The following is an 11,189-nucleotide window of genomic DNA, read 5'->3' as shown; positions in this document are numbered from 1 at the left end:
TGACCCAGCCATTGAGCTGTTTTAGGCACATCAAAATATTAAAAGGTGTGTGTGTGCGCATGTGTGAGTGCATGTGTGTCTTTCATTTGGGAACCCAGAAGCTTGGGTGAAAGGAGTTTAGGCCAGAACAGCTGAGTTGAACCAGCCAGTCAGAGTTCAGAAAGAACTAGGAAGGGGTGAGCTTATTCACCAGCAAGTCTCAGAGGCTGAAGACATTCTAGGTCTAAAAAAAGATTGTATGGAGGAGGCTAGAAGCTTCCTCGTGCACACGTGTGCATGTGAAGTGTGCAAGCATGTGTGCCTAATAGAGACCAAAGGTAGAGGTCAGGTGCCTTCCTCAATTTCTGTCTTCTTTGAGGCAGGGTCTCTCACTGAACCTGTAGCTTGAGGCTGGCTGATCATCTTCCTGTCTCTGCCTTCCCAGTGTGGGGATTACAGATATCTACTGACACATCCAGATTTCATATGGATGCTGTCGACCAAATTTGTTCTTCTACAGCAAGCACTTCACAAACTGAGTCATGTCTCCAGCGCCCTCAACGACCACATTCTAAGTAAGGCAGTGGTGGTTAAGGCTTCAATATGAATTTTGAGGACCACAATTCAGATTCATAATGAGAGTCTGACTTTCCCCTTTAAGCTCTCTGGCTGGGTTGTATAACTGAACTTTTCTGTTGAGCAGGAAACTCACAAGGCTCCTGTTGCTGACAGGAAAGAGCTTGTGTGCTTGCCAGCCTGTGATAGTCCCCTGCAGTTCTAGCACTCCCAGGAATAAATGATCAAACAGTGGAAGACAGGATCTCATCAAATTTGGTATTTTCCATGAACCATGAACTTCAGAGTTCAGAGAAGCCTGAGACTTCATTGGCCACATGAAAGGAGGTTGTTGAACTTAAGAGAGGGGAAAGGAAAGTTGAGAGAGAAAGAGATGGAGAACTGAAATAAAATCACTTATATTTAGAAATTACTTTATAATCAAATAGAATCTCACTGAATCCTCACAGCTCCATTTAGTGAGTATTATTATGGTGATCATTAATATAGTCATTTTACTGATGGGATGTTAAGGACCAGAGTGTGAGGCTCGCCTTTGTTATTTTAGCCTAGCTCCTAGAACTCACACAGGTTAACTCTCTCTAGAGCTGCATTTTTAAGATGCATAGACACATCCAGCCTTTCCTACCTTCCTGCTCCACAGCGCCTTGATGTGGGCTTAGAGGGCACTGTGCTTCCTGCCACAGGACTTTGGTTAGTTGTATTTGTTCTTTTAGAAGCCAATACTAGTATCATTTTAACATTTCTGGTGATGTGGTTTTAGAGAACAATTAATGCTTATTGAAGACACACTGTGATGGTTGATGTTGACTGTCATCTTGACAGGAAAAGGGGTTACCTAGGGAACAAGCCTCTAGACACACCTGTGAGGGATTGTTTATATTAGGTTAACCTCTGGGCTTTCAACTAAGGGACTATTTTGATATGTTTGTTGACCGGGAAGACCCACCATACAATGAGGTGACCCAATTCCCTAGGCTTGGGTCCTGAACTGCATAAAGAGGAGGAAGTTAGCTGAGTGGGGATACTCATCACTTCTTGATTACAGGTGCAATGTGACCAGCTTCCAAGCTCCTGCCACCATGCTCCCAGGTCATGATGGATGAACTATACAATGGAATAGTAAGCCGAAATGAATCCTCCTTTCCTGTAGTTGCTTTTGTCAGGGTATTTTATCACAACAACAGGAAAAGTCACCAAGACAGATATCGATGGATAAATAAATATAACAAAGAAGACTCTGAAACAAACAAGATAATATAAAGAAGCAAGTTAGTGAACATGAGAATGGAAAGGATCTATATTCTGATTTTGTTGTTGCTTAAGTTGCATGCATTTTTACCAAACCCATTCTTTTAGTCAGTATAGCATTGCTACAATGTGTCTAAGATAGAGAAAATGTTTGTTCTGGCAGTTACTTAGTGTCTCCTAGGTCAGCAGAATAGCATGGCCAGAACACATAGCAAAGCAAGAATGTTTACATCACAGTCAGGAAATACAAGACAGAGAAGGATAGCTATAACCCCCACAGTCTTGTATGTGCATATGTGTGCTGGTACACACATGTGCACATACATGTAGGGGTCAGAGGTTGATGTCTTCCGATACTCTGCGCTCTAACTTATTTTTCAGGATAGGGTCTCTCACTGAACCTGAAGCTTGACTATTTGACTGGCCTAGCTGCGCAATGCACTTCAGTGACCCTTCTGTCGGCCCCCACCTACTGTCCAGCACTGGGATTACAGGCAGATGCCACCATACCTGGCTTTTTATATGGGTTCTGGAGGATCCAAACTCAGTTCTTCATGACTGCATGGCAAGTACTTTACCTAAGTATTCAGACTCCCCTCCTCTTAGAGTTCATCTCTAATGACCTAAAGACTTCCTACTAACCCTCTACCCATTAGCACCTTTCACCTCTCAATGGCACCTTAGAAGCAAGCCTTTATTTTACCAGGACACTGAATATCTAAAGTGCCACAGAACCATCAGCCTGTGCACTTGAAACAAGCGGCTTGATTGCATGTAGTTATGTCTTAATAAAGTTTATCTAAAAAGTAAATATACCACTAGAACCACCACCACCAAAACCAGCAACTTTCAATTTTTTAAAATGTATTTTTATGTTGACAGGACATAGCTACACATTCATATTCTCTCTCTCTCTCTCTCTCTCTCTCTCTCTCTCTCTCTCTCTCTCCACTCTGTCTCCTTGCTTCCCTGTCTCCCTCATTCCCTCCCTACCTTCTACTTTTTTCTTCTCATTCTAACACAAAAAGTTTCACATGGAAACCTTTCCATGTCAAGACACAGAATGCTGCATCAGCATCTTGTACATTTGAACTCAACAGCATCTGTGGTTGTCTGCACAAGCCAGTCAACATTTCAACTTGGAGGGTGGAGGATCACACACACACCACCACCACCACCACCACCACCAAAATTTTATATAGCATTATATCATTGACTGTGGTTTATTGCCCCAATTTTGTTGAAAAAAATTCAGGTGATTTCAATTTTTAACTGTTCTGAGTACCGCTACACACACCCTCACACCCATCTCTTCATTTACATCCCCAGTCACTGCCATATTTCAGGAAAATCACTGAGTCACAACAGCTCTCACTTTTATAAAAGATCTGAGGTATCTCTAAAAGTTACCTACCCCGGTTTGCACACATCCGTCCCTCTCATCTTGACTGAAGCCCATTTAGACTCTGCCCTGCTGTTCCATGCAGACAAGCACAAGGCCAATCAATCCTGCTGCCTGGTGGGTATGAAACCTTCACATCCCTTGAAGTCATTGAAATCCTACAATGCCAGAATCTGAGCTCTTAAAATCACCAAGATTCAAGGCCCATAAATGATCTGAAAGCGCTCCTAGCAGTCCACAAGGAGTCCAAATTCAGGACAGGATCACCTTCTGACTTGCTAAAGGAACACTGCACTGAGGGTCCCCTCCTCCAAAAGAGTATATTTCCTTCCAAGGTCAGGTGCTTTCTACCTCTTGCAGTACAAGCTCTTTGGGCCAAACCTTGTTAAAGAGGTCCTTCTCCCTGGTTGGTGTCAGGGAGCTGGAGGGTGGTACATGCTTTGTGGTACCACACTTTGCTGCTTGTCAGTAGGACTCTAGTTGGTCTCCCCCTTTCCCATCCTTGACTCTGCTGCATGTCGTCTTAGGACAGCTGTTTAACTTCTAGACAACAAAGGTCAACAGAAAAGTGGGAGAGTAATTGTGTATATTTCATAGCCTTCTGCGAGGATGATATCAAACAATGCAACCAAATCTGCATTGGCACCAACCCTGCTCAGGAGGTAGGATACTGTCTGATTCCTCTTATGCTTGGCTTCAGGCAGCAGAAGCAGTTTCTGTCCCGTCTACACTGGGGTCTATGCAAAAGGCCAGCCTCCACTCTCATTTCATGGCTGCCTGATGACACCAATATGCTGAGGACACGCAATTCCATCCGTAGGCATGTCTGCCCACTCCTCCTGCCACCAGGACCACGTGTGACAAATATAGCAGAAATTACAGGCATCTGATTTAAGGCTGTGTGTACACTACTCTCGAGCCAAGCCCCAAACCCTAGTTCTGATGCTGCATCAAAGGACCATCTCTGCCTTGGTCTCCAGGCCCAGAGTAAGCAGCAATTTGAAAGGCAGCCCCCTTTTATTTTTAGCCTTAAAAAATCACCAAAGCCAACAGAGCAGTGCTCACCCAAGCGTCTTTCACAAAGCTCTTGCTTGACTTGGGTTGAGAAAATGACAGGGTGAATTCTGCACCAAGAAAGGGGGGGGGGATACATGGGAGAGAAAAAGGAGTCCCTCGCCCGCCCCCACATACACATCGCCAACCTCCATCCCCCTTGAGTCTTCCCCTAGACCTGGGTGGACCTTGCCTGGATAATCATTCCCTGCTATATTTAAAAACCACAATGTGTTTGGAGGGAACTTAATTTCGGGATTGCGGGAGGTGGCGTCTCCTGAGGACAAGAGGAAAGCCTGTGCCTAGCTTCTTGCCTGCTGCCGGGACTTCAGGACTACCAACTCCGGGGAATCCAGGTCAGGACTCCTTGCAGCTGCAGCCAGCTCCAATGCTCTAAGCTCCAGGCTCAGTGGTTGGGTTGGTGGCTTCTTGCTTCTCGGTAGGGCTTGCATCTGCATTCAATCTCCCGGGACTCTCTGCATGCTAGGTCCGTGCTTGGTGTCCCAGGCCCGCCGAGAAGCGCTGTGGAAAACTCCCCTCCGCTCGCGAGGCTAAATATGCGCGGCTTGTCATTCGGTGTAGCTGTCTCCCAGCTGATAGGGTGACGTCGAGTTTGGAGGCTTGGAGATTGGCTTTTGGATTTGGCTCCTTGCGGAGGCTTAATGGGCAAAGCTCTAGGCTCGCCCAGAAACCAGCCCCTACGCTCGTCCCCTCTGAGCGCGGCGAGGCCGAGACGTCTCCGGTGGTGACAGCGGGCAAGGCTGAGCCGCGCGCTCCCAGCCTGGGGAAAGCCCGGGCGACGCGGCAGCCAGCCCCCGCCGGGGTCCCTCCGAGCCGCCAGGGCGCGCCGCGCTGCTCCCGGTCCCACCCCTCCCATAGGGATCCCCAGGCGACCGCGGCCGGGACTCCGGGCCTTGCTTGGGCCACTCGGGCAGTCTCTGCTCCTTGGCTGGACACTGAGGGTCTGTACAACGCGCCCTGCGCCCTGGCCCCAGCGATCGAGCTCCAGATGCGCTGCCTGGTAGCCCCCTGACAGCTGCTAGCCCAAGAGCTCCGGCCGGCAGCCGCGGCGGACTGCCATGCCCTGGACGCCGCTGCAGCCGGCCCGCAGCCCGCGGGGGCGATGAGCCGCTGCGGCCCGTGAGGAGCCGGGCGGCGCGGGCATCGTGCACCTTCCTAGCCCGCCTCACTTGCCCATCGAGCTCTGGAGGCTGAGGGGAACCGGTGAGTAATGGGATGAGCCCACAATCCCCAAGCCCTGGAGGACCGCAGAGGCAGGGGACGTCTGCCAAGATCCCAAGCCTGATATGCTCCCGAGAGGGTCCCTGGTGGAAAAGAATCATGATAAGTTATTTCTCAAGATCATTCGTATGCGCTGCCTTGCGGCGGGTTTAGTGCCAGAAAAGTGGGGGAGGGTGCCCGGGAAAGTATATGTTGTATATGCGGTGTAGTGGGGGAAAATCTGGGAGGGCGTCTAAGCTAGAGTGCTGGGGGTGCTGCGAGAGATGCCTGTGAGCCATAGTACTGGAAACGTGTGTACAGTCCTGTTTTGGGTTGGATGACCTAGTGGCGGGGTAGCTCAATGAGGAAGCTTCATGGCGGTGCGTGTGTGTGTGTGTGTGTGTGTGTGTGTGTGTGTCGCGGGTGTCAGGGCGTGTGAGCTCCTGGAGCTGAGTGCCCACCGAATTCTGGGGCTAGGAGGGGGACCGCGTTATTCCCTCAGCGTACGCGCGCATGCGCGCGCAACACACACACACACACACACACACACACACACACACACACACAGAGGAACTCATGCGCGCACACGCATGCACGTACCCCAATCTCGGGACTCCATCGCTGCCGGCCCATAACCGCAGCCCCATTGTATCCCCTTCCCTCCAACCCTGGAGGGCTCTCTGGCCAAGAGGTACCCAGTGATCTGAGAAATCCAGGGCTGCCTGGAGAGCTGTGAAAAGTATATAACTAAGCTCCCCTCCTTTCTTCAACTCTCTCTCTCTCTCTCTCTCTCTCTCTCTCTCTCTCTCTCTCTCTCTCTCTCTCAAGCAGGAGCCCTCTTTTAAAGGCCAGGCTGCTTCTGCAGGCCCTGGCTGACCTGCCCTGAGGACCTGAGCCACACTGGGTCAGAGGATGAACAGGATTTGCTAGAGGGGTTCAGGGGAGGAGGTAGTTTTTCTTTTTCATTCCTTGTGTTTTATTTTTAACGGGGAGGGGAGGGGAGGGGATAGAACAAATGCCTTTAATGCAGTGCTGTAAATTTCCTTGCTCACTGCTTGCCTCCTAGCCTCTCCCTCTCTTTCTCTTTCGCTTTTGGCAATTAACAAACAAGCATCTGAATGTTTGGTGCTAAGGTTTCCCAGGCAGAAAGATTGAAATTGGGTGCAATTTATCAGAGCCGTAGGCTGCAGCTGGGCACCAGGTGCCCAGCTCCTGGGTGGTCAAGAAACCTCCAAAGGGGGAGGGCTGTGGCTGCACAGTGGGAACACATCAGCCTTCTGGTGTGGTACCCAAAGGGAAGCCTGCAGGCCTCCAGCGACCTGGTGACTTGCAGCAGCTCCTGTGATTAATCTTTCACAGCTGTTGTGCCCCATCCACTTGAGCTGTGCTCTTGTTTACCTCGGGTTTACAAATATAGCGGCCATGCCATGCTCTTCCTGAAGTGGGGGGTGGGGGATCAGTTCACTAAGTAGGGGCCAGTGACCTCTTGGGAAGGGGCCCTTCTCCCCACCTTCCCACCCTGCTGGCAGCCTCTGGCTGGCTCATCTAACTTCAAGAGGAAGCTGCCTCTACAGTGAGGCCTTGCAGTGTTGCAAAAGAGGATGGTTAATGACCAGAGCTATGGGTGACTGGATGGGGACTGGTCACCCTGGGTCTGCACTGCATCACACAAGTCTCTTAAAATATATGAACTATACTTGTGTGTGTGTGTGTGTGTGTTTGTGTTTAAGGAGCCTGAGCAGAGCCTGCATAACTGACACTTGATTGTAGAAATTCTTTCTTTACTTGAAGACCAGAAGGCCATGATGCAAGGCCCTCTCCATGGACTATTTATAGTTCTTCCCCCACCACCTCTAACATTCCTTACCCAAGAAAGCTTTCCATTCCTTCTCTGACCAGGCTAGATTTCCTTATTTCCTACATCCTTAATTTGAACCCACAACTTTGAAGTGATCTAAAATGGAACTGAATTTTACTGATGTGACTGAGTGATGGGTCGGTCGGGGAGGGGAAGCTCAGCTCTAGACAATGAGCTCCAGGAAGAGAAGAAAGAAGGTTTACCTTTATCCACACTGTATCCCCAAGGCTTATCCTTGTGTCCCCAGTCAGCATAGAGTAAGCCCTTGGACATTGTTTGGTTAAACTAATGGAATCAGAGGGATTTGTTACCTCTTCCCCACCCGGGATGTCTTCTACTCCCAGTAGGAGAAGGGAGAGAAGTTTTCTCAAATCAACTGATTTGTTGCTGTTGGCTTTGTTCTGTTTGTAAAATCAAGCCATGCCTGGCAGCAAAAGTCTGTAATCTCAGCAGGAGGATTATAAATTCAAAGCCTGTCTGGGCAATCTAGTGAGATCTCATCACTGACAACAACAACAACAATTGGTGTTTGGGGGAGGGGCAGAAAGCCAAGGTTGTAGCTCAATGGTGAAGCATCTGATTAGGGTGTTTATTTAATCTGTAGTACTACAAAAATAAAATCTTTTCACCTTGGGCCCTTCCATGAGCTGACAGCCAGATTCACTTACCACAGCCCTCCTCTGTTCCTGTACAGAACTCTCTCTCTCTCTCTCTCTCTCTCTCTCTCTCTCTCTCTCTCTCTCTGTGTGTGTGTGTGTGTGTGTGTGTCTGGTCACAATGATGGGTATTCTCCATAGGCATAGGTGGTACTGCTTCCCACCCTGCGTGATACATCCATTGCCCACAGTCAGGATTTGGAAGACATCACCGTCTTGATTTCTCTTCACATTACTAAGTTTGATAAGTAGAGAGGGGAAATTCTTCTCACTTGAGCCCCGTTGTTTTGCCTAGAGGGTGAAATATTTTCTCCAAAAGACAGAGCCTTCACTTGTTCTCTCAGGGAGACATTTATTGAACAAACAAGCAACCAGCAAGCACGTACTCTGCCAGACAAGAGCTAGGTACAGAAGCAAGCAAAATAAAATGGCTCCTTTCCTCATAAACATACATTCTAGCAACCACAAGCAAACAGTGTTTAGGCAATTACTGTATAAAGTGATTTCTGCCCCATGAGTGGCAATGGCAGATCAGTGGAAGTAAATAGAAATGATCACCTCTCCTCCAGGTCTTGAGGCTCAGGGAACAGCTAAGCCAAAAAGGAAGGATGGGTTCAGGTTAGCTTGGCTGAAAGCTGGGAGAAGAGAAAGGGGCAGGGTCAAGCTGTAAGGGCTTGCACTCCATGCTAAGGAATTGCATGACATTTTTCCAGTGAGGCACTAGGCAGGTTTTAACTCCAGAAGTGAAGGATCCAATTGTTCTTTTATACAATATGCAGAAACTTGCGGAAACTGGAATGTAGCGCCAATGGGGAGTTCTTTAGATCCCCAAGTGGGCTGGTGGAGAAAGGAGTTCCTCTCTCTGTTTTCATGTACAAACTTGACTGTTCTTGTACTTTGGGTTATGAGCCTAGTCCCTAGTGGCTCTCTCTAGCTCTACAGTGTCCTTTCAAGGAAGACGATCCACTACTTTTCTTTAATAAGGTTGGTTTATGTTGGACAGTTCATATGTTCGTGTGTCTTGAATCGACATTGTAAACCCAGCCCTGGGCAGAGAAGCCTCACAAGAAAGAAATGGCTGTAGAGGTGAAGACCTGCTTCCTGAGCACAGAACAAAGCAAACCCAGAGCTATGAGAAATGGGGAGGGCTTTGAGGATATAGAAGGAGAATGAGAAGGACTTACATTTATAGGAAATCTGTAGAGACCATGGAGCAAGGCTTCTAGATTTAAAAGCTCACATGTGTATGAAGAGAGACTTCTTTAAAGAACTGTATGGGGAGTGGATAAATCAAACTGTAGGATCCTGGATACTTGGCTAGTGTTCATAGAATCACACCTACTAAGAAAAAACTACTTCATTTCATCCTTGACGGATTATGGAAGAGGCCAAGCAGATACTTGCCACTTGGATTTACAAGTAAGGGGGTCCTTGGTGCACAACAGTGCCAGGTCATGTAAGGACTGGATCCGGAAGTGGGACTAGAAGCTAAATTCTACCCTGGCTTCCAGATGGTACTTTCTAAATCCCTTGAGAGGAGACAGCCTCAGTGCCGTGTAGAAAGGAGAAGACTGATGCAGTCAGCGCTCCTTCTCTGCATCGAACCTGTTCCACTCAGCTCCTCTTTCTACCCTGTCACTACTCTCAGGAGCAGGAACACCCCCATCCCCATCTCTTTCCCTGATAGCAGCCACTCTCTTCCTAAACTGGACTCCTTCTCTTATCTGGGATATCTTGCTCCTTTAACACAGAATCCTGCCTCTCCACAAACCCCTCTCTAAACAGAGTACTGCCTGTCCCCTTTCCCCTCCCCACCATCCTCTTGCCTTACCTTTATTAAATGATTGAAACAGCATGATCATTATTCTATTTCCTTGTCTCCCAATTGATCATCACTTCCCAGCTTTCACTCTAGGACCTCTCACCCTCCAAATTATAGAGAACATCGTCTCCCTCACCCCATACTCACCTCCAACAGATAGCGTTGACCATTAGCTCATTAGAAGTGTCCTTGCTGGACTCCTCGTGGGTAGAGCTCTCCTATGGTCTCTCATCCACTACTGCTCAAAGAATCTGCCTCTTCCCAGTTTTCCTTTTCTCCATCATTTCTGGGCAGTCTGCCCTTGGTGGTCAGGATGTTCCTAGAGCCTGTGCCTTTAGTTCCCTGTACCTATGCCTTATCACCAGCTCCTTGTGCATTGCCTACAACAGGATGTCCATCGGTTTTAGGAATTGAACATACTCCATGAATATTAGCTGATCGTCCTCGGTATGCAGTCCCTAGTTGCCTTCTATTGTAAAACTTTAGGGCTTTCTCAAAATGACTGGCAGTGTTCTAGGCGCCCACATGCTCCAACCATCTACTTTCAACCTCAACACTTCTTTCCCCGTAGGGCGGGGAACACATTAAAATCTATGTAAAATATTAAGAATCTGGTACAAACAGTGCTTTGGGGGCCTTCCATAAGCTCTGCCCACATTACCTACATCACCATACTCCTCCCATAAGCTCCGCCCACATTATCCACATCACCATACTCCTTCCATAAGCTCTGCCCACATTACCTACATCACCATACTCCTCCCATAAGCTCCGCCCACATTACCCACATCACCATACTCCTTCCATAAGCTCTGCCCACATTACCTACATCACCATACTCCTTCCATAAGCTCTGCCCACATTACCTACATCACCATACTCCTTCCATAAGCTCCGCCCACATTACCTACATCACCATACTCCTTCGATAAGCTCCGCCCACATTACCTACATCACCATACTCCCTCCATAAGCTCTGCCCACATTACCCACATCACCATACTCCTTCCATAAGCTCCGCCCACATTACCTACATCACCATACTCCTTGGAAGAACCACCTTGTCCCTGTGCCTTTCTGCTCTTCAGAAGGAACTAAGGGGCAGAAGTGGGGGTGAACTTAAAGGGAATCATGAAGGGATTTAAGACCAAGAGCACAGCTTCAAAGACAGCAAATAGAAGTTGTTCCTTGTGAAAGGGAGGCCACACACCACTAGAGTTGACTGTATGAGAGAAGCCCCAACTATATCTCAGAAAGATGATCCTGACTGTTTGTCAGACTCCATTTGTTTCTCATTTAGGCAATGATATGATTGAATTCCATATTTCAACAGTTTAAATCTTCAGCTAATTCAAATGGCATTAAGATGAA

At 48.1% G+C, this 11,189-nt stretch overlaps 1 protein-coding gene across 2 annotated transcripts in view; it reads left to right on the top strand.

Annotated features, from left to right (window-relative positions):
- The first annotated feature begins 4,994 nt into the window (after positions 1-4,994).
- The window catches only part of Slc8a3 (solute carrier family 8 member A3), a 133,418-nt gene continuing 127,223 nt past the window's right edge, over positions 4,995-11,189 (top strand). For both annotated transcript variants that reach the window (XM_029484916.2, XM_021178775.2), the window contains exon 1: positions 4,995-5,485. The gene's annotated coding sequence lies outside the window, so the exon portion shown is untranslated. The remainder of the gene's footprint in view (positions 5,486-11,189) is intronic.

Source organism: Mus caroli, unplaced genomic scaffold (assembly GCF_978045245.1).
Source record: "Mus caroli unplaced genomic scaffold, Mus_caroli_1 scaffold_14, whole genome shotgun sequence".
Lineage (NCBI taxonomy): Eukaryota > Metazoa > Chordata > Mammalia > Rodentia > Muridae > Mus > Mus caroli.
Note: the sequence above shows the minus strand (reverse complement) of the source record. Positions and strands in the feature narration are given on the sequence as shown.